The sequence below is a fragment of the Panthera tigris genome, chromosome B2 (assembly GCF_018350195.1).
Source record: "Panthera tigris isolate Pti1 chromosome B2, P.tigris_Pti1_mat1.1, whole genome shotgun sequence".
In the NCBI taxonomy this organism is placed as follows: Eukaryota; Metazoa; Chordata; class Mammalia; order Carnivora; family Felidae; genus Panthera; species Panthera tigris.
This window is the reverse complement of record NC_056664.1, coordinates 99,884,652-99,911,302: the sequence shown is the minus strand read 5'-3', so window position 1 is coordinate 99,911,302 and position 26,651 is coordinate 99,884,652. Positions and strand designations below refer to the sequence as shown.

Below are 26,651 nucleotides of genomic sequence, written 5' to 3'. Positions count from 1 at the left end.
TGGCCCTCTACATCCGTAAGCATGTCGCTAAGCAGGGAAGCAACCTGGTGTGGTAGGAGGGGCAGTGGATAGACTGCACCTACTATCCAGGCCTGGCTCTGCGCTCATTCAACTGTGGGACCTCGAACAGCCATCTGGCACCTCTGTTTAGGGTCCTGAATGCAGAAATGAAGGGGTCGGATGAGATTTGCGGCTGGTTCCTACAGATCTAAGACCCTGTGATTCGAAGATCACTGCTATCGTGGGATTATACAAGGAGAGTTTTTTTGCTGAAATAATCTTTATATTTAGAAAGGGTTTCCAACATTTAAAAAAAAAGGATAAAACAAAGGGATTTTCTGGCTAATCAATCAAGTCTTTATGGTATTGTTTTTGGTATTGATGCAGTTGCTAAATTGATAAAATTTCAAAGATCTCTACAATTACCATCACATTACTGGGCAATTTATTAACACATCCGAGATATTTTTAAAGACAACTTTGTTTTTAATCCTCACGTCCCACTAGGTTGGATAATTGGCAAATATTCTCTGGAGGATTGTTGTGTGTTTTTGATTCAGTCATTCAAAACAAAAACAAAAACAAAAAAAAAAACGAAAAAGTTATATACCCTGCTTTGAAAAGAGATTCTTCTAGAAAACAAACTTAGTTTCTTCAAACCAAAGTATAGCCTTTAATTCATCAGTTGAGTTTGTCGTGGATTCTCGCCTATGAAGCAAAGCTCGAGAATTGGGTTGACCCCAGGGCACTCTGACACAGCGTGGCACACTGGAACTGCTCTGAAGCATCTTGTGTAGGGTTGCGGTGGAGACGTAAAAATGTAGCTATGAATACAGAGAAATCAGAGATGTTTTCAGGTTCCTTCTTCCTAACAGTAATGTGCTACCCGGAGATGTTCCTGAGGTAGACCAGTCCAGGCAAATGAAACTACCTCGATTCCCAACACATGCCAAGAAGCCTCTGTCCCTCACAAGTTGTAGACGTTTGGAGCGAGGAAACTAAATCCACTGACCAGAAAGCTCTCTTTTTCAGAACGAAAAATACCTACCTCAGAGAGAGAGGGTGCAGGTTCTGGCCCCAGACCCTCTCACTAAAGCAAGCCGAATGTTTTGGCTTCCCAGCGCATATAAAAGTTGTGTTTACACCATACAAGTCTATGAAATGGGCGATGGCATTGTAAAACAATTCATTTAAAAATACTTTATTTACTAAAAAAATGCTAATCATCATCTGAGCTTTCAGTGAGCTGTGATAACTGATCACAGATCATCATAACGAATAGAATGATAATGAAAAAGTTTGAAATCCAGCGAGAATTACCAAAATGACAAGAGACACGTGAAGTGTGTCTGAAGCAAATGCTGTTGGAAGAATGGCACCAACAGACTGGGTCGATGCAGGGTGGCTGCAGACCAACAGTCTGTAAAAAAACACGGTTTCGACGAAGTGCAATGAAATGAGGTAGGCCTGGGTCTCAAAAGGTACCTTAGCAGCAAGTGCCAGTGAAGTGTTTTGTCTTTAGTAACCTGGTAGTGAAGAAGCGCCCGCTCTGCTCCCTTGGGAGAGCTGGCTTCTGGCATTGCTGGACTGCAGAGGGGGACTTCCTAATGAACTATTTCTTTTTACTGTCTTAAAAATCAAATAATAGAGCCACTGGAGAAGGCAACTTGACAAAGCTCAGACACCGTAAATGTGACAAAATGAGTTCCGTTCAGCCACGCTCACCGCAGCTCATGCTCTCTGCGATGCTTTGTTCACGGTGCACTGATGGGCTGGGAGGGCCAGCGAGCCAGGAGTGGATGCGGGGCCTCCTGCGTGTTAGGGTGTCAGGGTGTAGACCCAAGCTAATGATGCATTTGGCTCTGACTTGGTCGTGGCAAAGAAAGGTGTATGGGGAGCCAGGCAGTTCCCCAAGAAAAGTTAAGGGTATTCATAAACCCTCAAATACAGCCACACTACTGAAGATTTTCTGACAAGTGCCAGAGGGTGTCTACCTGCCTTGAGAAAGACAGGAATCCTCCTGTGGCTAAATCTTGGCACCAGAGGATTTTTCTAGTAGCATTGGAGCTGCAAAATTTTACCTGAAATTTCCTATGGGACCTTAAGAATGTATACTGCACTAATTGGAATGGTTCTTTCAGGAGTCTTGAAAGAAGGTAAGGTTTTCAGCAGGATGCAGAGAAGAGCTACAGAGACCTCCTGCATTTAGGATGTCATCTGTTCCTGCATCAGTGCACAGGGCAAGAGAGCCTCACTTGACGGAATGGGCATTTCCTAACAAGTTATATTTGGATAAAACGGTGTTTGGTCGATTTGTTCCCAAAATGTATTTTAATAGGTTTAGATGGCTTTTGTTGTCTTTCTTACCACTATATCCTATACTGTCGGGATTCGGTTATGCTGTCCAGAATATATGCTGGAAGGAAGAAAGGGAGGGAGAAGGGGAAAGAAGGAAGCAGAGAAAAAAATAATCTGGGGGTAGGGGAAAGGAAGCTCAAAAATGTTTTATTCTAAAAATGATATTGTGGGGTACAGATTTAACAAGAAAGTGCCAATAATATATGTTCATTTAATTCTCAAAAATAGATTACAACTGCAAGAGAAGAAAATAGTGAAAAATGTGTATCTATCTTTAATATCTTTGAAATATCAAATAGACCTTCATAATTTATATATACCTATATTTTCAGAAATGTTTCATAATAAACTCCTAAATCATGCCTCATTCTTTTTGAACATGCAAAATATTCAGAATCCCATGGGGGGCAGGGGGGAGATATGCCTTTATTTTTAAGATTCTGAGGACTGAGAATAAAAAAGTGTTTTCCCAGCTTGGCTGGGACTATTCTAAGGGGAATGTGATCAGGGAGAAACAACTGCTCCCCCAGCAGACAGAACTCTGTGCTCCTTTCCAGAATCCTTACTACTCTTCTAATGATGTGCTTCATAATATGACTCTTCTTTTCGTGCATCTTCCCTGCCAGACTGTGAACTCCTTGGGAACAGTAACGCCTAGCCGGCCCACCATCATCTCCCTGCACAGAGAGCATTGATGAGCTGATGGTAGATGTTGGATAGATGGATGGTGGCTAAGTGGGTGATGACGTCTAGTGGGGCAAATGGCTGACCTACAAATGACACACTGATCTAGGACCGTGCTGAGCACACCAGGATTTGCCGTGAGCCGCCGAAGGTGCTAGCCCTGCCCCCTTGCAAATGTGTGATCACCAGTCTTCAATATACGACTTAAAGATCCAGCGTATAGCCTAAAGTGAACCCCATTAGTGCTTCCCAAACTTCTCCCCAGAACTCACCCCAACACTAATGGGAATAAAGTTGTATGCCCTGGGACTGGGGCCCTCAGGGGCTCATTTTAACTTTGTACTTTTATGAAAATTTGACATTCTCCCTAAGATATCCATTTTTTATCTTCACATGAAATTATTTTCCCAGACCTTCAGGTTGTGCATTGTTAACCAGACTCGGGCTTATAGGATTCCTGGTATACCTGTGCATGACCCAGGGAGCACCTGGGCCCTGCTTGAGACCTGCAGCAGGAAGATATTGTCCATAAAATGTTATGTTATTAACATAAAAACTATGTATTTGGGAGAGGTAACATTAACCCCCACTAACATGTATTCTCTTATCTGATTCCCTTTTCTCTCCCAGTAAATAACAGCCCCCTAATTGAGAACGGGACAGAAGACAAGAGGGTTTGATAGTGGTGAGAGGAAAACCATCCAGAGCCACCGTGAAGTAAAAGTCTGGTCAAGTCAGCCTGCTGGTCCAAGATGGCAGCAAATGGGAGGAAACAGGATGGAGACATTGGACAAGGGGGAAGAAACCAGAACTGGGATGAGAAGAGTCCTTTGCCAAGGCTGTTCAAGGTAGTGGGATAATGGTAGATATGACTATGGATATATACAAGGACTTAACATTCATTCCTTCTCCAAACATTTGTTGAATGCTTCTTATGGGCTAGACCCTGTGCTTAGCACTAGAAAGAGACAATTAATATTCCCAGTCCAGTGAGGACGGAGAGCCATAAAAGATACGTACAATAAGCTCTCTACAGGGTGACTCTGCGGCTCAGGTGGTAGAGCGTGTGACTCTTGATCTCAGGTTTGAGCCCTACGTTGGGAGTAGAGCTTATTTTTTTAAAAATATAAATAATAAATTTTATTAAAATAATAAAAGAGCAAAAAAATAATAAGGTCTCTGCTAGATGGTAGCAGAAGAGTGCTGTCCAGCCCAGAATGGTGCAGGGAAGGCTTCCTGGAAGAGGTGATGTCTGAACTCAATCTTAAAGGACAAGTAGAAATATATCATGTATTGTTTAACGGTAGACCCCATGTTTTTTGCCTTTAGATGTGTTTCCTTTTGATTCCCAGACCCCATTAGGGGCTAGCTTGTGCTTTAGATATAGTAGGTGCTCAGCAAATGCATTTAAATGAAGAAAAACCAAACCAGAGAAAATCTAAATCTCTCTCTTTCTCTCTCTCTCTCTCTCTCTCTCTCTCACACGCACACCCACACACACACACACACACTAAAAACTATATAGGTACATCAGTTATTCTGATTACTAAGCTGCTAACTGAAGATAATACCATAAAAGGACAAAGAGAAAGGCTTTAGGCAGATTGCTGGCTCCAGTGTCCCAGCTGGTGTGGTACAGTAGTTTGAAATATATTTACAGAGTATGAGAATAAAAGAATTGCAGGACAGGCTTGTAACAACTCCTTCCCACCTCTCTTAGTAGCAATGAGTAGGGGTTTTTCGCCCATTTATGAACCCATTGTCATTCTTTCCTCTCCTTCCATTTATTAGGCTATTTTGCTTGAATCATCATGCAGTACGTAAACTCATGAAAGAAGACATATATGAGCAGTTGCGAGATGTTTTCTGGGTGTGTTGTTTCAGAATTTTTTTTTTCCTTTAGTTAATTATCAAGGGCTTGCAATGTAATAATCAATGAGTAGCTAATTAGAAGCAGGAGAGAGTGAAATGGGTATTAGATAGTGTTTTTTAATGAAAACCGTGCATGTAATACTGTGGGGAAATATTACCAAATAGCAAGAGATTTCATCTTCTTTTTTTTTTTTTCTTTTTCTTTCTCTTTTTTTTTTTTCCTTTTTGGTATGCATTTACAAAAGGATTGACTTAAAGCCACTCATAAACTAAACCCAGGTATGTGAATCCTTTCATTTTCAGACTCCTCCCGAGGAATGAGCCCTGGAAGACGCAGGGGAAGCGGAGCCTCCTGAGATCGTTCAGGAACCCAAACCACCCATAATGGAGCCGGAAGGTCTGTCAATTCCCAGGGAACAGTGAGGAAATGGTAAGCAAATGGCAGCAGTTGCCTCGAGAATTAGGGAATGAATAACAATGCTTTCTGGTAAATTAACCATATTACAGTGTGCACAGTAAAGTGATGGAAAAACCCTGTTAAAAAAAAATTGAATAATAATTTGCCCACATCATTTATGTAAAATGCATAATTTTCCTACTTCAGTGGACTTTAGTTTGATTTAAAACACGAACAGCTCCAGCACTGTTCACCAGTGCGTAATTTCGGAGGTAATTGGGAAGGGAGAGGAGTCAGACTGTAATCAGCGTGATCCTGTGTGAGCCACTTCACCTCCCTCCTTTCACCTGCAAATTCCAGAAAATATTTGTTTGTACGTTCCTGAAGGTCTCGAAGCGAAAGCGCGGGGCGTCCTTCGTTGTCATAGCTATCACTAAACCGCGGCCTCACCATGTTTCAGAGGGGAAAGCGGTCCTTCGCTCTCGTCAGTGTTTTTCTGCTCTAATTCAAATAAGTACTTGGTCTTTAATAGCAGAGAAAATGGAAATGTAGCAAAGCTATACTTAAAACAGCAAGCCAAGAACAAAAGCAACATGCACGCAGCCAAAGGAGACCCTGGAAGATAAACAGATAAAACAAAAAGCTGTGCTTGGCTGGGATTCTGCTTTGGAGTCAGACGCAAAATGGAGAACATTGTTCCAACTATAAAGATTTTGCAATCTACAGTATTTGAAATAGAAAGTCATCGTGTAATTCCCCCTAGCCATTCAGAAGCTGTGCTGTTGCTATGAATGATGATAGCTAGTCAGCGACTGATGGAGGTTTTCAGAACCAGAGTGGTGACAGTTGGGGTGCAGGCCCTGCGCTCGAGCAGGTGCACTCTGGTGGCCATCACTGTGCCTCTTCCCTCCTCCCCTCTGCCTCCCATCCTCCCATCCCCGCTCCGCACCCCCACAAGAACCACAGAATTTTTTTTAAGTTTATTTATTTATGTTAAGAGACAGAGAGAGCGTGTGGGAGAGGCAGAGAGAGAGAGAGAGAGAGAGAGAGAGAGAAGCCCAAGCAGGCTCCACACTGTCAGCACAGAGCCCAATGTAGGGCTCAAACTCATGAACCATGAGATCTCATGACCTAAGCCGAAATCAAGAGTTGGATGCCTAACCGACTGATCCACTCAGGGGCCCAGAACCATAGAATTTTTATTTAGACATTTACACATGCTCTTTATCCCCATCTCTCTGCAAAGGGCCATCATTTCTTTATTAGAGTCAGCCCTGAGATTTCCACCTTTCCAGGCAAGTCTGTGGCTTATTCTGTCTGCTTTGCCTTCTTGGCCTACCTTGCCTCCTTGATAACCCTGATGGCCCCACAGGGCTGAACCTTGAACCCCACAAATATCAACACTTCTTAGTTCTTGGGTGCCCATTGTGGTTAGCCAAAGGGACCTTCATCCCCAATACCATTCCCCACTCCTCCCTTCTCTCCCACCAACACCTGCCACTGGCCCAAGATTTATTAGACACTGGTTTGCTCCTATGCCTCCTGCCACTAGCTATAAGTTACCTTTGTGCAAATTAGAAAAGGCCACCCTACCTCAAGACATTTTGCTGCCCTCTGCCAGAAGACTACTGTAGTAAATATGCCAAGAGATCATGTAAACGGTGCCCCCTCCCAAAGTTGTGCAGTACACAACTGGCTTAACTGTATGTGACAACCCTGGAGTTGAAATCACCTGAGCTCTCCTGGAAGCCTGTCTAAAAATCAGAGCCCCAGTAGGTCAGTCTTGCCTTTTTATGACAGGTTGCAACTTCAAAATCTAAGTGTTTCCGTCATGATCTCAGATTGCTCAAGGGGCAGTTTCTGAAAGAGACAAAGAGCCCCCAGGCAGCAGTACTGATGGGTAGATAAAGCCCAAAGCACACTGGGCGGGTTTTTAGGAAACCTCAGCTATAGAAAGCTGCTAAATCTGAATGTTCAGGACGCTGGGGACAGGTGGACTTGGCTTATATTTAGGTCAACCATCACCACCCCCCAACCCCCCAGTGGCAGACAGGGCTGGAGGACTTGCTTTCACTGAAAAGTGGCCATACGTGGCTGGTAAGTTGATGTGGCTGCTGCCCAGGGGCTCAGCTGGGGCTCTTGGTAAAGGTTGTTTCCTCTTCACTTGGGCTCCCAGGTGCTTTTGTGGGCTTGCTCACATGGTGGAGCCCCTGTTTTAAGCCACCAGTTGAACAACCCCAGCTCACTCTGCATCGAGCAGAGACAAGCTGCCCCCACCAAGCCCTGCTCAATTTCAAATTTCTGAGCAAAACAAATGACTGTGGTTTTCAGCCGCCAAGGTTTGGGATGGTCTGTTTTGCAGCAGGGGATCACTGGAAAATACAGGTTGTGCCAAACATCGCATGGATCCACCCCCACATCTCCCTGGGATACCTCCGGGTGCTGCACGGTCGAGGAAACCAAAAACTACCTTTTCCAGACCGCCTTACCATTAGCATCACGAGTGTTAACTAAGCTATACCAGTCAGACATATTTGCACGAAGTGTGGAAGGCAGGAATGAGGCAGAAGCCAATCTCCTGCAGCTTTTGGCTGTTTCCTGCTGGAAAGCAAGGTCTTGGAGCCACTGATGTCCGATCCCCAGGTCCAAGAGTATCAAGAGTCAACTGAAGAGGTGTCCATGGCTGGGCACCACATCCCAACACGCAGGCAGAGGGGGTAGTGACGGTTGTGGCACTTCCTGCCCATCACTTTCTGACCATTATGCTGCAGCTATCATGTCCTTAAGGTCATAGCTCCAGTGGCAGCTTTTCAAGTCCTGCCATTTCTGATTGTAGCACAGTGGCCACTCTCCTGGCAGATCAGTTCTGACACATTCTGGGGGCCATCCCTGGAGGTCCCACATAGAGCCTTGCCCCGCCCCCCCAGCCCTTCTAACAAGTTTGTAATTCTCCACGCTAAATCCCTTTCTGCTTAGAAACCTTAGTATGATTTGTGTTTCTTACACTGAACCTGTTTCTCCAACTCACGGCCAGGGGATCTCCAAATTCCCGTCCCTTCTCCGCCAGTCTTTGGTTCTTGCTTGCTTGCTTGCTTTCTGCCGCTGAACCATTCCTTCAGCAATCATCTATGGAATATCTACTACGTGCCAGGCACTGGGCTAGACCCTGGGGCAAAAATATATGAACTAAACAGACATGGCCCCACATTCATGGAAGGAACCAAAATAAAGACCAGGAGACAGTAAATTACAACGCTAGGGCCAAGTCGGCCCCCTTTTTGTTTTTGTCTAAATATCGTCTTGGAACACAGCCTTGCCCATTCACTTATGCCTTGTCTGTGGCTGTGTTTTCCCTGCAAGGGCAAGGTTGAGCAGTTGTGACAGAGACGGTACAACTCCCAGAGCTGAAAATATTTATGCCTGGCCTTTTCCAGAAAGAGTTCGCCAGCTGCTACATTCGACAGAAAACTCCGGGCCATCCTCCTGTGCTCAGCCAATCACCCTGTCCATCAGTTGTGGATACGCCAAGCACCACACTCTGTGCTGGGTTGTGAAATGTAAGTGAGACGATTCTTACGGGGTGCTCACACCTATGGGGGCATAGTGCCATTATCTCTCTTTTACAGAGAAGGAACAGATTTTAGGGAGATTTGGCTTTGGAGATTTGGCTTTGACTCGGGAGATGGTGATAGCATTCCCAGACATAGCAGACCCAGGAGGAAAGATGGAAAATACGCAGGAGACAATGGATCCAGGGTAGACTCATGGGACGTAAGGCACCTGCAGGCATCCACCAGAGGCTGTCCCGGCCGACTGCCTGCCCTGGTATGATGGCGAAGTGTGGATTTCAAGTCTGCTCCAATTTTCCGTTCAGATCATAATTCTACCACTTACTAGCTGCGTGACTCTGGGCAAGTGACTTCACATCTCCAAGACTTTCTGCCTCATTTTCCTCATGAGTAAAAATGGGCTCTTGTGAAAACTAGAAATACAGTAATGTGCATACGGCTCCGAACGGAGGGCTTAGTACATGGCAGATGACGGGTCTGTGTGGAGACAACTTCCCTTTCATCTGCAGTCTGTCCTTCACATGGTGGAGAATAATGTAAGATCACAGCTTTTATTGTGTTGTGCTCTCAAAAAATGTGATGGTTCCTACTGACCCTCACTAGTGGAAGAAGACACATTTGCAAGCCCTGCCCAGCCCACACCCTTCTTTAAATAACCCCACACTACCCCCTATATTGAAGGTCACCTGTTTACCATGTGACCCTCCCCTCCTCCAGCAAGAATGGCTTGATGATGCCAGAGGCAGATGCCTGACCAGAAGAAACCCATCCACTGACTGGCCACTTGCCAATGAAACAGTTGCCTTCGAGTTGGCTGTGGTGACGGACAGTTGACCTACAGGTTGGGTTGGCCCTCTCGGGGAGCAGAGGCCACAGTCTGCAGAGGGAACCAGTGGCTGAAGCTCCTGGGCCACTAGAGACAGAATGACTAGGAGTAGCTTCTTTCCTTGCTCCCGTACCTGGAGGCTCCCTTCCTGAGCGCCATCTCTGTGAGGTCCCTCAAACTTGTGCCTTGCGCCATCTTGTCTCTTGAGCTCATTCAAGGGAGTCTGGGCCCCTGCAGTCCAGCTCCACTGTTTTGCCAGCCCCATCTCTCCCTTTGCCCCTGTACAACCCCTACCTTTAACTCCTGGCTACCCTGAATGGCCTATGATTCCCAAGCATGCTCTGCACTTCTCCAGTCTTTTCCCCTGGGCTGGAATGTTCTTTTGCCTTCTCCCCTCATCTTAGCAGCCTCTCCATCCTTTGAGGCCCAACACAAACACCCCCCTCCTGAAGCCTTCTCTGTGCCCCCATCACACACGACAGCTCCGTCCTAGGAACTCCCTGCACTTGACTTCTAGTGTCTCTATGGCATTCAAGCACACTTCTCCCCGGGTTTCCCTCCTTGCCTCTGTGCTCAAGGAGGGTAGAAACTTGGCACATGTTAGGCACTAGGATGCGACACTGAATTTAATCCAAGGGTTGGAATCCTAAAACAAATCTGAGTTTTTTCAATCAAGAGTACCATGCCAGTATAAGACATTGTTCCTTAAAATGGAAATGCACTTAGGGAATGCTTCAGATTAAAGGGATGAAGATCAAAGGGCACATTCTTGGCCAGGAGTTCTGAGTCTTAGAGACCCAAATAAATTGTAGACATTTTATTTCCTGAATTGATTGGAACCATAACACTGGATTGGGTGCCGTAATATAAAACTTTCTGAAACTTTTAGCTTGGCAGAAAGTCTGTCGCCTCTTTACTGTAAGTGTTGGGACTGCTTGTGTCCAAAACTCGAGCGCCCACGCCAACCGTTGCAACTGGCTAGTAAATCTGGAAGCCTGACGGAGCGGAAGCTTCCCCCGCTGACTGGGAAGCTTCAGATCCTGCCCTTAGCTGTAGTCCCAGGCACACCCAGCTTTGGCAGAGGGTGTTTCTGCATCGCAGGGGGACACGTGTCCGCCAAGGTTCAAGATCCTGTGGACCCATGTTGAGAATAGAAAGCAGCTGCTCCTGCAGGCAGTTCAAAATAATAGCTGCATTTTGCAAACGAGTGAGAATTTCCCCATGGCAATCTTTCCTACAGCTGTGGGCCCCGCAGCTCCTCCTGGGCCCTCAGCCTGCCTCAGCCCTGGGCTTGCTCTCGGCCACCCTCTCAGCTCCAGGCTTCTCCCCGCCTGACCTGCCCACCCCAGGCCTCCCTCTGTACCTGGGGCCTGGGTTTTGGTTCTGGGTTATGGGGTGAGCCCAGCCCTTGCCCCTGAGCCAATGGAGGGAGGTTCCCAACACCTGAAGCAAAGTCTACTTTTCCACGCTGACCTGTGACCCTTGCTAAGCTTTCTGCACGAAGCCCAACATGGTAACTTAAAACCACCCTTTCCAAACCTGCCTGTGCGTGCCCCCTAAGAGAATCCTTTAAAATGCAGGTTTCTGGGGGCGCCTGGGTGGCTCAGTCGGTTAAGCATCCGACTTCAGCTCAGGTCATGATCTCACGGTCCGTGAGTTCGAGCCCCGCGTCAGGCTCTGGGCTGATGGCTCGGAGCCTGGAGCCTGCTTCCGATTCTGTGTCTCCCTCTCTCTCTGCCCCTCCCCCGTTCATGCTCTGTCTCTCTCTGTCTCAAAAATAAATAAACGTTAAAAAAAAAAAATGCAGGTTTCTGGGCCCCTCCCCAGACTTGCCAAATCAGGCTTTCTCAGGCAGGAGGCCCAGGAATGTGTCCCTGAACGTGTCTGCCCTTTTCTCCTCTCACCTGCGCCCCCCCACCCCCACCCCAGGCAGATGATTCATGAAATGCTTCTCTGGGCTCCTGTTAAGTCCCACTTGCCTCAGCTCTGGTCTGGGCAGCCCCAGCAACCTTGTCGTGGTCTGCCCCTGCTGGCAAAGAGGAACACCAAAGGCTGGTGACCAGAGTGCCCCAGGGTGCAGCTGTGGGTGCTTACTTCCAGGCAGGACAGCAGGCAGTGCCAGCCGTGGGGCCATGGGCTTTTAGAGCAACCAAACAGGCCAGGCCAGGCCAGCTGGGCCTGGCCTGACTCGACCCCGCAGAAAGCACGTCCCTGCTGCAACAATGCTGAGCGGCCTGTGGTCAGTGCCCTGGGAGCAGTCGTGAAGGTGGCCTGAGGTTTGGGAAGCAGGAACACTGGAGTCCCAGCACCCCGGGGTAAGCTGCCAGCTCACGTCTCTTCTCCCACTGGATTTGGGACCGCAAGGCAGAGCCTCAGCATGGACCTCAATTCCAGCACTTGAAGGCGTCACCGCCCTACTGGATTTGACGAACTTGACCCCCAGCACAGAGTCCCAGAAGATCACAAACCTATAGGGCACAAAGAGCTGTCTTTCAGGGGGAAACCCTGCTTTTTTGGATGAAACTGATGAAAAACAGACAAAACACACTGAAAACTCCCTACCTTGTCCCTCTCACGAGAATATCTCCATGTAGAACGGCCTGGACTGGCCATGTATAAGGGATGCCCTACCTCACTCTCCTGATGCCCACTTTTGATGAATGTAACTATCTCATGTGCCTCCCCTGACCCTCCAGAGATTCAAATATGCCACCCCACCCGCCACAGAGGCTGCAAGCACGATGAGATGGAGAAGCACAGCTGGGTAGAGGGGGTTCCTGCTGTTAACAAGGACTTTCTCCAGAAGCTGTGTGACGCTAGTTTCCAATCTCCATTCGGGTTTCTTAAAACTGAAAACCCTTTGGGCAAAGTTGCCCTCTACCTCCCACTCACTGGGGAAATCCTGTAGTTTGTCTTAGGCCCAGGCTAGTCAAGCTCTTACCCTGGCTGGCTACCTCCTTGTGAGCTCCCTGCTGATTCAGGGAGCAGAGGGAACAGGGTCTGAAACTTTAGTTAAATGCGGATTGCAGGACTCTTCTGATCCTGGGGTGAGAACCAGGGGTCTATACCTACAATTTTTCTTTTTGACGGCATAAATTCATATGTTGAAGCCCTAACCCCCAGGACCTCAGAATATGACTATCATGTGGCAAACATAAGGTGTTTTAGAATGTGTCTAGACCAGCACCAATAGATTATGGACAAAATAACTTTGTAAAAAATTATAAACAGCTTTATTGAGATATAATTCATATATCATACAATTCACTCATGTAAAGTGTACAATTTAATGGCTATTTATGTATTTACACAGTTTTATAACCATCACCACAATCAGTTTCAGAACATTTTCCTTACCCCACAAGAAACTCCATTCCCCTTCAGCCAGCACTTCCCCAATCCCTTCCCATTCCCTTAGTCCCCAGCAACCACTAATCTATTTTCTATCTCTATAGATTCGCCTATTCTGGACATTGTATTTTATTTATATAAAATACATATATACACACACACACACACGCATATATACATATATATGTACATATATACATGCATATATATATGTATGTGTATATATATGTATGTGTGTGTGTGTGTGTGTGTGTGTGTATATATATATATATATACATACATATATATATATATATATATATTTTTTTTTTTTTACGTAGGCTCCATGCCCAGCACAGAGCCTGACACACACACAACTTGAACTCACAACCCTGAGATCAAAACCTGAGATGAGATCAAGAGTCAGATGCTCAACCAACTGAGCCACCCAGGTGCCCCTGGACATTGTATTTAAACGGAATGACCCAATATTTGGTCATTTGTGACTGGCTTCTTTCACTTAGCATAATGTTTTCTAGGTTGTTGTAGCATAGCATCTAGCTATGTTGTAGCATTTATTAGTAATTTTTTTAATTTTTTTATTTTGAGAGAGAGAGAGAGAACACAAGCAGGGGAGGGACAGAGAGAGAGAGAGGGAGAGAGAGAGGGAGAGAGAGAATCCCAAGCAGCCTCTTAGCTGTCAGAGCAGAGCCCATGGGGCTCAAACTCCAACCTTGAGATCATGACCTGAGCTAAAATCAAAAGTTGAACACTCAATCAACTGAGCCACCCAGTACTTTTTTAAGTTTATTTATTTAAGTAATCTCTATACCCAACGTAGGGCTCGAACTCACAACTCCAAGATCAAGAGTCATATGCTCTTCTGCCTGAGCCAACCAGGCACCCCTATTGGTACTTTTGTTTATTGCCATATAATATCCCATTGTATGAATATACCACATTTTATTTATCCATTCATCAGTGGATAGACATTTGAGTTGTTTCTACTTTTTAGCTATTGCAAATAATGCTGCTATGAACATTCATGCACAACTTTTTTTGTAGACATGCTTTTAATTCTCTTGGGTATGTATCCAGGAGTGAATTACTAAGTTATATGGTAACTTTATCCTTATACATTTGAAAATGCTAAGTTTTACTCAAATTATTCTCACTTGGACTAAATAATTGAGAAGAGATATCCCATCTTCATGGACTTAAAAAATTAATCCATGAAGATATCACTTTTCTCTATATTGATCTGTCAAGGCCATCCCAAGCAAAATCCCAGCAAAGCAATTTTATGGATATTGGCAAAATTCTAAACTTTATAAGAAACTCCAGAGGACTTACAACAGCTAAAACCATCTTGACAAGAATTACAAAGTTGGAGGACTTCTACTACCAGATTTGAAGACTTACTATAAAACTATAAGACAGAGTAATGGTATTGGTATTGGGGCAAGGATAAATAAATAGACCAGTGGAATAGAATAAAGACTCCAGAAACAGACTCATACATGTACATAGCCATTTGATTTGCAACAAAGGAACCATTGCAATCTAATAGGAAAAGGATGATCTTTTCAACATAATGGTGCCGAATCGTTTGCATATCCGTGTGGTAAAAAAAATGAACTTCCACATGTACACCATACATAAAAATTAATTTGAGGGTGGATCATATTCTTAAACATGAAAGGTAAAATAATAGTTCTGTAAAGGAATATATAGTGGAATATCTTTATGACCTTGGAGGAGGCAGGGACTTCTTCAAAAGATTCAACTATTAAAATGTGATGACTGTGGATTTATTAAAAATAAGAACTTATGTTCATCACAAACAACATTAAGTAAGGGAATATGCAAGTCACAGACTTGGAACAGATATTTACAACATCTATTTTTTATGAAATACTCATACCCAGAATGTATAAAGAACTACAAATCTATATGAAAAAGCCAATTCATCTTATTTTTTTAAATGTTTATTTATTTTTGAGAGGGTGGGGAGGGGCAGAGAGAAAAGGAGAGAGAGAATCCCAAGCAAGCTCCATGTTGTCAGTGTGGGGCCTGACACAGGCCTCCATCTCACGAACCATGAGATCATGACATGAGCCAAGTTCAAGAGTCAGACACGGGGCCCCTGGGTGGCTCAGTCCATTAAGCGTCTGACTTTGGCTCAGGTCGTGATCTCGTGGTTTGTGAGTTTGAGCCCTGTGTTGGGCTCTGTACCAACTTGGAGCCTGCTTTGGATTTTGTGTCTCCCTCTCTCTCTGCCCCTCCCCCACTTGTGCTCTGCCTCTCTCTATCAAAAATAAGTAAAATTTTTAAAAAATTTAAAAAAAGAGTCCGACACTTAACTGACTGAGCCACCCACACACCCCAACAATTCATTTTAAAAGTGGGCATAAGATTTTAACGGGCCCCTCATAAATGAGGATATCTAGATGGCCAATGAGCGTAAGAAAAGTATTCAACAACATTAATCATCAAGGAAACGCAGAATAAATCACAGTGGGATAGCACTGAAGGGCCAGCAACAGAACAACTAACAATACCAGTGTTGGGTGAGAAGCAACTAAAAAGTCATACATTGCCAGTAGGAGTATAAATTTGTCCCACCACTTTGGAAAACTGGCAGTAAAGTTAAGCATATGCCTACTACCCTATCTCCAAGCAATTTCACTCCTAGGTATACATCCAAGAGAAATTAGTACACACACTTACAAAAAGTCTTGTACATGAATATTCATAGCAACTTCATTCATCATAGCCCCAAACTGGAAACAATCCAAACATTCATTAACACAAGAAGAGATCAGTGAGTTGTGGATACATTCATTCAATGGAACATACTACAGAGCAATAAAAAAGAAACTGTTGACATAAGCCATAACATGGATGGGATCTCAAAATGATAATATCGAGTGAAAGAAACCAGACACAAAAGAGTACATCCCGGATGATTCCCTGTATAAGAGGTTCAAAAACAAACAACTGATCAGTGATAATGGAAGCTGGCCTTGAGGTTTTCTTGGAGTTGCGGGATATTAACTGGGAGAGCGCACAGAGGAACCTTCTGGAGTGAAGGAAATGTTCTGAGTCTTGATCAGGTTGGTGGTCACGTTAGTGTATACATATGTCAAAATACACTGAGCTATATACTTAATACTAATGCACATTACGAACGGTAAATTATTCCTCAATAAAAAACAAAGTAATTGAGAAAAACTGCTCATATTAAAAGAGACTTTGTAAGGATTTAAGTCTACTCTCTCTTTGGGGGGCAGGTGGAATGTTTACCCTCTCTGAGCCTCAGTTTCTCATCTGTAATAGAGATAATACCTACTCCATGTATATTAATTTGGTAATAAGGTAATGTACATAAATATGTCATTTAACTACTCTTTTCTTTAGTGTTCCCATCTGTAAAATAGGTAGAAAAGTAGTAATTACCTCATATCAGAAGCTAATTCTGGGGTGCCTGGGTGGCTCAGTCAGTTAAGCGGCCGACTTCGGCTCAGGTCATGATCTCACGGTCTGTGAGTTCGAGCCCCGCGTCGGGCTCTGTGCTGACAGCTCAGAGCCTGGAGCCCTTTATATTCTGTGTCTCCCTCTCTCTGACCCTCACCGGTTCATGCTCTGTCTCTCTCTGTCTCAAAAATAAATAAACGTTAAAAAAAAAAATTTAAAAAAAAAAGAAGCTAATTCTGAGCTGATTCACATAAAGCACTAAGACAGTGACATGGGGCACCCAGCTGGCTCAGTCCGTAAAGCACGTGACTCTTTTTTTTTTAAATTTTTTAAATGTTTACTTATATTAGAGAGAGAGAGAAAGAGTGTGTGTGTGTGCGTGCGTGTGTGTGTGTGTGTGTACATGAGTGGAGGAGGGGCAGAGAGAGAGGGAGACACAGAATCCAAAGCAGGCTCCAGGCTCTGAAGTTTCAGCACAGAGCCCGACGTGGGGCTTGAACTCATGAGCCATGAGCTGAAGTGGGTTGCTTAACCGACTGAGCCACCCAGTTGGGTTTTTTTTTTTTAACTATGAGGATAACATGACAAGGATTTTAAGTGTTTATTTATTTATTTTGAGAGAGAGAGAGAGAGAGAGCACATACGAGTTGGGGAGGGGCAGAGAGAGAGAGAGAATCCAAGCAGGCTCCATGCTGTCAGCAGAGAGCCCGACAAGGGGCTCGAACTCACGAACTGTGAGATCATGCCCCGAACAGAAGTCAAGGGTGGAACACTTAACGACTGAGCCACGCAGCACCCCCAGAGCACATGACTCTTTATCTTGGGGCTGTGAGTTCAAGCCCTATGTTGGGCGTAAAGATTACTTAAAAATAAAATCTTTGGAAAAAAAAAAAAAGAACAGTGACACAAAAAGCAGCAGACAGTACTGCTACTCTCAATATCATGAATCTGGATCAGATTAACTTCAAGGCCCCATTCAGCTGCTGTAGGCATCTAGGAGTGAATGAAAGCCAAGAAGATTGGGTATATATGGCCCATGCCTCCCGTGACAGCGCTGAGATGGAAAACCGGGTCCCTTGACTCCCCACTGGGAATCTTCCCACCACCCCACACTGCCTGAAAAGAACAACCGGGAAGTATTAATTCTGCGTTGATTTTTACGTGCTCGGCCCTCTGTGTCTGTGAAAATGTTGCTGTGTCCATGAAGAACAATATGGCCTCAAGCATGGAGGTGGAGGGGGAGGGGGACTTGCAGCTCCTTTTCTTCCCCTATAGATGCTTAGATTGATTCCTACCCCTCCGAATTGACTGCCATGGTCTCTTTTAACTGCGTGTAGTAAGGCTGTTATTCCTATATCATAGTTGAGGACACTGGAAAACAGGGTGACTACGTGACTTGCCCAAGATCACGCAGCTGGTAAGTGGGGGAAGCCAGGAACTGAGCGTACCCTGCCTGGTACTGGAACCCACTGTCCTACTCTCTGCCCTGCTGCCTCTTCTAGGGCTTAGAGGGCACCTGCCCTCAGTGTCATAGGTCTCCTACACCAAGCAAAACTCAGCATGAAAAGCTGTGAGTTTGGATTCGGATGGATGCTGAGTGGCAGTGTTGCATTGGCTGGCCCTCCACAGCCCCGCGTTTTGTGTTCTGTTATGCTCCTAAGGCCTCCAGCTGATATAATGTGCAATCCAGTAATGGGGGGGGGGGGGGTGAGCGGTGTTAAAGCACACAGCCTAGCTGCCTGTCACTGCGGGGAACTGTGCTCTTTCCAGACCCAAATTTATGTCCATCCTACATAAACTTTATACAGTGCCTTGCTGCTGTTAAGAGTGATTTACTCCACGAGGTATTGGATCGCAGGAGGCAGACCTTCAGGAGATTTGTGCTAACCCTGCTCATGTCACATCAAGACCCCACCCAAGAGTCGGAGCAATTCTCTGCAGGACCTTGAATCACAGAGGTCTGGTGTCAAGCTTCTCCCAGGCTGAGGTGGCGGAGGGGTCTCCTGTTTGGCTTTAAAGCCTGACAGCTGTAAATTGAAGGAGGCCACAGAAGTAGATCTCACTTGTTGTGGTGGATGGCAACATCTGTGCAATATCTTTTCGTCCTTGCCAGTGCATACCCAAAAAGAGTCTGTGCATATTGAAAGGGAACAAAGGAAGAGGAAAAATGTATATGCACATATTCACATATGTAATCATATATGTATATTTAACTATGGAAGACAATCCATTTTCTAAATATTTGTAGAGAGCCCCAAATCTGCCTCTGCTCTTCAGTGAATAATGGAGAGAAGAAAGCCCAGACCCTGGGCCCCTTCTGGGGGCACATGGTGTGGACCAGGACTGGGGCTCCCTGGTGCAGCTGCCTTCTCACACCAGGACAAGTTCAACTGTGGGCCTCCTTGTCAAGCCTATTTGTAGCAACAAACCCCCAGAAGTGAGAAAAGAACGGGGCCCTGACGTCCGTTTTCAGGGAGTCTTTGATCTGTTCAGTAGGGAAATCTACTTGCCGTGCCTTGCCCTCCAGAGGGGATCATGGAAAAATACTTGGGGATCTTGGGGCGCCTGCGTGACTCCGTTGCTTAAGCATCCAACTTCAGCTCAGATCACACTCTCACAGTTCGTGGGTTCGAGCCCCACATTGGGTTCTCTGCTGTCAGTGGAGAGTCCCCTTCATTCTGTCTCCCTTGCTCTCTGCCCCTCTCCCACTCACATACACTCTCTCTCTCTCAAAAACAAATGGACATTAAAAACAATGTAAAAACAAAAACAGAAAAGTATTTTGGGACCCTGATATCCTACACTTAAGAGACATAGAACTAAAAAGAACACAGAATCTAGGTTCTTTGTTTTGACAAGCTCAAAAAAAAGAAGAAGAAGAAGAAGAAGAAGAAGAAGAAGAAGAAGAAAGGAATAATGGGTGTTATCTCTCTGCTATTTCAGTTTAAGACAGGCTCCCCTGGATGTGGGGTCTTAATTTGCCTGGTATGTCAGTCAGGAAAATTAACGCTAGCTGCCGTAACAAAAGTCCCGAAAGTCTCAGAGACCTAACGCAGTATAGTCATGTTCTAGTTTAATGTGAGTTGAGCAGCTCTCAAGGGTACCTCTCCTGGGAGCCATGACTCAGGCTCTTTCTGCCTTATGACACCACCATCCCCTAAAGCTTCTCTGGAGCCTGCTGCTCAATCTGCCTTCACCTGGTCATCAGTGAAGGAAGAGTGAACAGGTATTCTAATGGGATATTTTAGGGGCAGATCTGGAAGTAGCATTTATTACTTCTTCTCACATTCTACTTACCAGAACTTGTTGCAGGCCTCACCTACAAGCAAGGAGTCTGGGGAATGCTGTCTCACTTGCAAGGAGAAGTGAAGTCAGTGGGGATCTAGCCAGTTTTAGCCACGTCTAGGAATGGAGGTGAACTAAGAGTTCAAGGCCTGACAGCATCCCTGTCCACCTAGAAGCAACTCTTAAGAATCCCATTTAACGTGGATATACATGTATGTCAACTACATAGTGGAAGTTCTGGATGGGTAGAAAGATCTCCCGCTCCAACATACCTTCTCTAGCCTGCGTCTTCTGGAAATTTAACGCTAGAGAACCCCACTGGGGTCAACATTACCCTGATCTTTTCTTTGTCTTTTAAAATGTGTGCCAATTATCAATGTATTGCCTCTTACCTCCAAATCCATCCTTCATTGCCTGTTATTCAAACACAGACATGCACCCTTTAACTTTAAATATTTTTCCTTTGCATCTGGCACGATGTTAAGCTTTGTCAATGAAGGATGCTGGAGAGGCACTGCAGAAGGAAGGGGTTTTCTGTGCTACTTCCCTTATGCTTGTTTGGCAGACTCCTGCAGTTTGCCAGGCCCCAGGAGCACCAGCAGCTTTTCCAGGCTTTTCCAGCCTGGCTCCTGTAATGCACAGCAGCCATCAGTACCCGGTGCTAGCAGGCCCCCTCCCACTTCCCCCACCCCAGGTAGTTTTGTAGCAGAGTACCTCCAGTAGATCTCTCCCTGTGATCATCTTCTCCTAATACCCTAGAAAGCAGATTTCCAGCAAGTTCGACCAGTACAGCCTCCCAGAGTCTTCTCTGTCATCCTGTGAGCCGCAGCTGTGACCTCTTCCATAAGGTCTGAATCTCGACTCTGGAGGCCTCTTGCTTGAGCCGTGACAGTGGTTGTTGCCCCTTGTCTGCCATTCTTACCTTTTTTAGAGTGCTCTTTACTTCTGGCTAACTCTTTGTTACTTTAATACCCTGTTATAATTAATCATTCTTTGTATTAGACTTTCCCTATCTAAATTACTTTGTAGATTCTCTATTGGATCCAGAGTGATATAAAATGCAAGCGTCCTTAGGGTAGAATTCACAAAAAGTCAATGACACTTTAGTGTAAAATAGTTTTGTTTTCCTGGCACCTAGAGAGCAGTGGGTGCCTTGAAGCTAAGAGAGGGGACAGTAAGAAGAAAGACCCAGCAAGGGATGATAGAAAAATCCTAATGACAAACTTTGCCTATTTGACAGTTTTGCCATGGGCTAGACAATAGCTGTTAAATGTTAATCTTCATTTCAGTGCAAAACTTCTTTGGTTCCCCAAGGTCATCAGCCTAACAGTGCCAGAAATAGAATGAAAACGGTAGTTTTTCTGGTGAAGCGGCAAGAGGGCACTTTGATAAGCTTAGTACATTCTTCCCTTTGTTGTTTTGTTTCTTAATCACATACAAAAATGTGTTGCTATATAAAATATAAAGAGAAGAGCTCTGGACATTTTATTGCGTTGAACAGAGCTGGGCTACTCCCTGACTGTACATTAGTTCCTTCAGACAGGACATGATCACCTTCAGACTGCAAGGAAAATGTGAATCAAAACCATAAGGATTTTCAGACAATGAAATGGCTCTGTTAAGGAGAGGCTAGTGTTGCCTTTCTCTAGGGATTGTTTAAAACAGGGAGGTACCTTGTATCTTTAGGATAGTGTAAGATGGTCTTGAATAAAAACTGAAGTAGGGAACAGAGAACTACAAAACAAAGAGAAAACAATTAACGAAATGGCAATCAGTACCTATCAATAATTATTTTTATTTTTAGAAAGATATACTTTTTAATGTATTTATTTTTGAGACAGAGAAAGAGAGAGACAGTGAGAGACAGAGCACAAGTGGGGGAGGGACAGAGAGAGAGGGAGACATGGAATCCAAAGCAGCTCTAGGCTCTGAGCTGTCAGCACAGAGCCCCATGCAGGGCTTGAACTTGTGAACTATGAGATCAAGACCTAAGCTGAAGTCAGACACTTAACTGACAGAGCCACCCAGGCGCCCCTATCTATAATTACTTTAAATGTAAATGGATTAAATGCTCTATTCAAAAGATATAGGGTGGCTGAATGGATTAAAAAAACAACAAGATACATCTATATGCTGCCTATAAGAGACTCACTTCAGATCTGAAGACACACATAGATGGAAAGTGAGGGATGGAAAGAGCTATTGCATGTAAATGGAAATGAAGAGAAAGCTGGAGTAGCAATACTCATATGGGACAAAACAGACTTTAAAACAAAGACTGAACAAAAGACAAAGAAGGACGTTAAATAATGATTAAGGGGCCAATCTAAGAAGATATAACGTTTGTAAATATTTATGCACCCAACATAGAAGCACCTACATATATAATAAAGCAAGTATTAACAGGCATAAAGGGAGAAATTGACAGGAATACAATTATAGTAGGGGATTTTAATACCCCACTTACATCAATGGATAGATCATCCAGGCAGAAAATCAATACGGAAATATTGGCCTTAAATGACACATTAGACCAGATGACTAAATAGAGAACATTTAATCAGAAAACTGCAGGATACATATTATTTTCAAGTGTACATTCTCCAGTATAGCTGACATGTTAGACCACAAAACAAGTCTCAATAAATAATTGGAAAAATCCAAACACATGGAGACAACAACATCAACAACCAATGGGTCAATGAAATCAAAGACAAAATATAAAAATGTCTCGACACAAATAAAGATGAAAACCCAACTTTCCAAAAATAGGGGACACAACAAAAGCAGTGTAAGAGAGAAGCTCATTGCAATACAAGTCTACCTCAAGAAACAAGAAGAATCCCAAATAAACAACTTACATCTAAAGAAACTAGAAAAATGAGAACAAACTCCAAAGTTACTAGAAGAAAGGAAACAATAAAGGTCAGAGTAGAAATAAATGAAATAGAGCTTTAAAGAGAGAGAGAGAGGAAAAAAAAAGATGACTACCACTAAAAGCTGGTTCTTTGAAAGGATAAGCAAAATTGATAAACCTCTAGCCAGATTCATCAATAACAAAAAAAGGCCCAAATAAAGAAAATCAGAAATGAAAGAGAAATTACAACACCACAGAAATACAAAGGATCATAGGAGACTACTGCAAACAATTATATACCAACAAATTGAAAAACCTAGAAGAAATGGATAAATTCCTAGAGAGACACAAAACTTTCCAAGACTGATTCAGAAAGCAACAGAAAATCAAGATAGACCAATTATAGGTAAAGGAATTAAATCAGCAATTTAAAAATACCCCAAAAAACAAAATTCCCAAACCAGACATCTTCACAGGTGAATGCTACCAAACATTTAAAGAAGAGTTATTTTCAAAAATTGAAGAGGAAAGAATACTTTCAAACTTCCAAACATTTTATAAGGCCAGCATTACAGTAATAACAATAAGGGCCATAATAAGGGCCATATATGACAAACCCATAGCTACCACACTGAAAAGCTGAAAGCTTTTAAGATCAAGAACAAGACAAAGATGCCTATGCTGACTGCTTTTATTTGACATAATATTGCAAGTCCTAGCCACAGCAATTAGGCAAGAAAAAGAAATAAAAAACACCCAAATTGGAAAGGAGGAAGATAACTGTCACTATTTGTAGACAACATGATATTATATATAGAAAATCCTAAAGATTTCACCAAAAACTACTAGAACTAATAAATGAATTCAGTAAAGTCACAAGATGCAATATTAACAAACAGAAATCAGTTGCATTCCTATATTCTGATAACGATCTATCAGAAATTTTTTTTTAAATCACATTTACAACCACATCAAAAAGAATAAAATACTTAGGAATTAATTTAACCAAGGAGATCAAAGACTTGTACACTGAAAACTGTAAGACATTAATGAAAGAAATTGAAGACAACACAAATAAATGGGAAGATACACCATGCTCATGGATTGGAAAAATTAATATTTTAAGATGCCCATACTACCCAAAGCAATCTACAGATTCAATGCACTCCCCATCAAAATACCAATGGTGGGCACCTGGCTGGCTCAGTCCATGGAGCAGGCAACTCTTGATCTCCGGGTCATGAGTTCAGGCCCCACACTGGGATAGAGCTAACTTAGAATTAATTAGTTAATTAATTAAAATACATTCTTTAAAAAATACCAATGGCATTTTTTCACATAACTAGAACAAAAAAAGTCCCAAAATTTGTATGGAACCACAAAAGACCTCAAATAGCCAAAGCAATCTTGAGAAAGAAGGCTGGGGGTATTACACTCCCTGATTTCAAACTATACTACAAATCTATAGCAACAAAACAGTGTAGTACTGGCATGAAAACAGACACATAGATGAATTAGAATAGAATAGAATAGAATAGAATAGAAAGCCCAGAAATAAATCCATGCATATATGGTTAAATAATCTATGACAGAGGAGGCAAGAATATACAATGGGGAAAAGACAGTGTCTTTGATAGTGTTGGGAACACTGGACAAGTACATGCAAAAGAATAAAACTGGACCACCATCTTATACCATATACAAAAATAAATTCAAAATGGATTAAAGACTTGAATATAAGACTTGAAAACAGAAAACTAGAAGAAACCCTAGGCAATAAGCTCTTTAACACTTTTTTTCAGCAATATTTTTTTGGACCAGTCTCCTCAGGCAAGGGCAACAAAAGCTATAGTAAATAAATGGGATTACCTCAAACTGAAAAGCTTTTGCACAGCAAAGGAAACCATCAACAAAATGAAAAGCCAACCTGCTGAATGGGAGAAGATATTTGCAAATCATACATACAATAAAGGGTTAATATCCAAAATATATAAAGAACTTACACAACTTAATATCAATAAAACCAACAACCCAATTTTAAAATAGAGGATTCGGGGCGCCTGGGTGGCTCAGTCGGTTAAGCGGCCGACTTCAGCTCAGGTCATGATCTCGCGGTTTGTGAGTTCGAGCCCCGCTTCGGGCTCTGTGCTGACAGCTCAGAGCCTGGAGCCTGTTTCAGATTCTGTGTCTCCCTCTCTCTGACCCTCCCCCGTTCATGCTCTGTCTCTCTCTGTCTCAAAAATAAATAAACGTAAAAAAAAAAATTTAAAATAGAGGATTCAAATAGACATTCAAAAAAAAAAAAAAAAAAAAGACATACAGCTGGCCAGGCACATGAAAGATGCTCAACACCACTAATCATCAGGGAAATGCAAATCAAAACCACAATAATATATCACCTCACACCTGTCAGATAGGCTGTTATCAAAAAGACAAAAAGTAACAAGTACCGGTGAGTTTGTGGAGACATTGGAACCCTTGCCCACTGTTATGGGAACGTAAATCGGTGCAGCCACTGTGGAAAACAGCATGGAAGTTTCGCAAAAAACTAAAAACAGAACTACCAGGTAATACACTAATTCCACTTCTGGGTATTTACCATTTCAGAAAAGAAAATGAAAACACAACTTGGAAAGATTATGCACCCCATGTTCATTGCAGCCTTATTTACAGTAGCCAAGACATGGAAGAAACATAAGTGTCCACTGATAGATGAGTGGATAAAGAAGACGTGCTATGCACACACACACACATACACACACACGCACACACACAAATATCACTCAGCCATAAAAAAAGAATAAAATCTTGCCATTTTTTTTATGTTTATTTTTGACAGAGAGAGAGACAGAGCATGAGCGGGGGAGGGGCAGAGAGAGAGGGAAACACAGAATCTGAAACAGGCTCCAGGCTCTGAGCTGTCAGCACAGAGCCCAACGCGGGGCTCGAACTCACAGGGCCACTAGATCATGACCTGAGCCGAAGTCGGACGCTCAACCGCCTGAGCCACCCAGGCGCCCCAAAATCTTGCCATTTGCAACAACATAAAGGAAACTAGAAGGTAGTATGCTCAGTGAAATAAGTCAGAAAGAGAAAGACAAATACCATATGATTTCACTTATATGTAAAATCTAAAACACAAACAGAAACAGACTCATAGATACAAGAAACAAACTATTGGCTACCCGAGGGGGAGGGGTTGGGGTGAATAAAATAGGTAAAGAGGAGATTAAGAGGTATAACCTTCCAGTTATAAAATGAATAAGTCATGGAGATGTCATGTACAGCATAGGGAGTCTAGTCAATAATACTGTAATATAACTTTGTATGGTGACAGATGGTAACTAGACTTACCATGGGGATCATTTCAGAATGTATAAAATATGAAATCTCTAAGATCTACACCTGAAACTAACAAGATATTGTATGTAAATTATACTTCAAAAAAACTGGAGTAGGAATAAGACAACAAAGATCCCTTCTAACTTAAAAAAGTATGTATTTTTTACCAAAGTAATATATCTACACAATTGAAAAAACAAATGGTAGAGAGGACATCCTTAGCAAACCAACTGTCTTCTTTTCCTTCTCCCACTGTCCACAGATTCCTGCTTCGCAATTTTATTCGTGTTGTGGGGTTATACCTTTTGCATATTCCTTCATTATCATTTTAATGGATCCTTGGAAGGGAGCGTATAGAAACTCATGTGCCCGTCTTGAAAAATAAGCTTTCTTCTCAACATTGACTAATTTTTTTCCTTAGGCAAGAACATAAATAGCAGAATCCAGTGTTGTGAAAATTCTCTGCTTACTAAGTCAAAATGCATATACACGTGTGTCATTTAAACCTGTGATGGAAAACATACTTCTTCCATCTAGTCTAGTCCCTTGGACCTTCTAGATATTTCTGTCTCCTGGGTTCAGGATCTAGGCTTTTTGTCCTCATTCATCTGGTGCTCTTTGGACAAACATTACTTTGAACATCCACATCGTACT

At 43.3% G+C, this 26,651-nt stretch overlaps 1 long non-coding RNA gene across 1 annotated transcript; it reads left to right on the top strand.

Moving 5' to 3' along the window:
- The first annotated feature begins 1,266 nt into the window (after window positions 1–1,266).
- LOC122238710 lies at window positions 1,267–11,307 on the top strand. The gene is made up of 3 exons (XR_006217812.1): window positions 1,267–3,890; window positions 5,218–5,344; window positions 8,746–11,307. It is a non-coding gene; the product is annotated as an uncharacterized LOC122238710 (long non-coding RNA).
- Window positions 11,308–26,651: the final 15,344 nt, after the last annotated feature.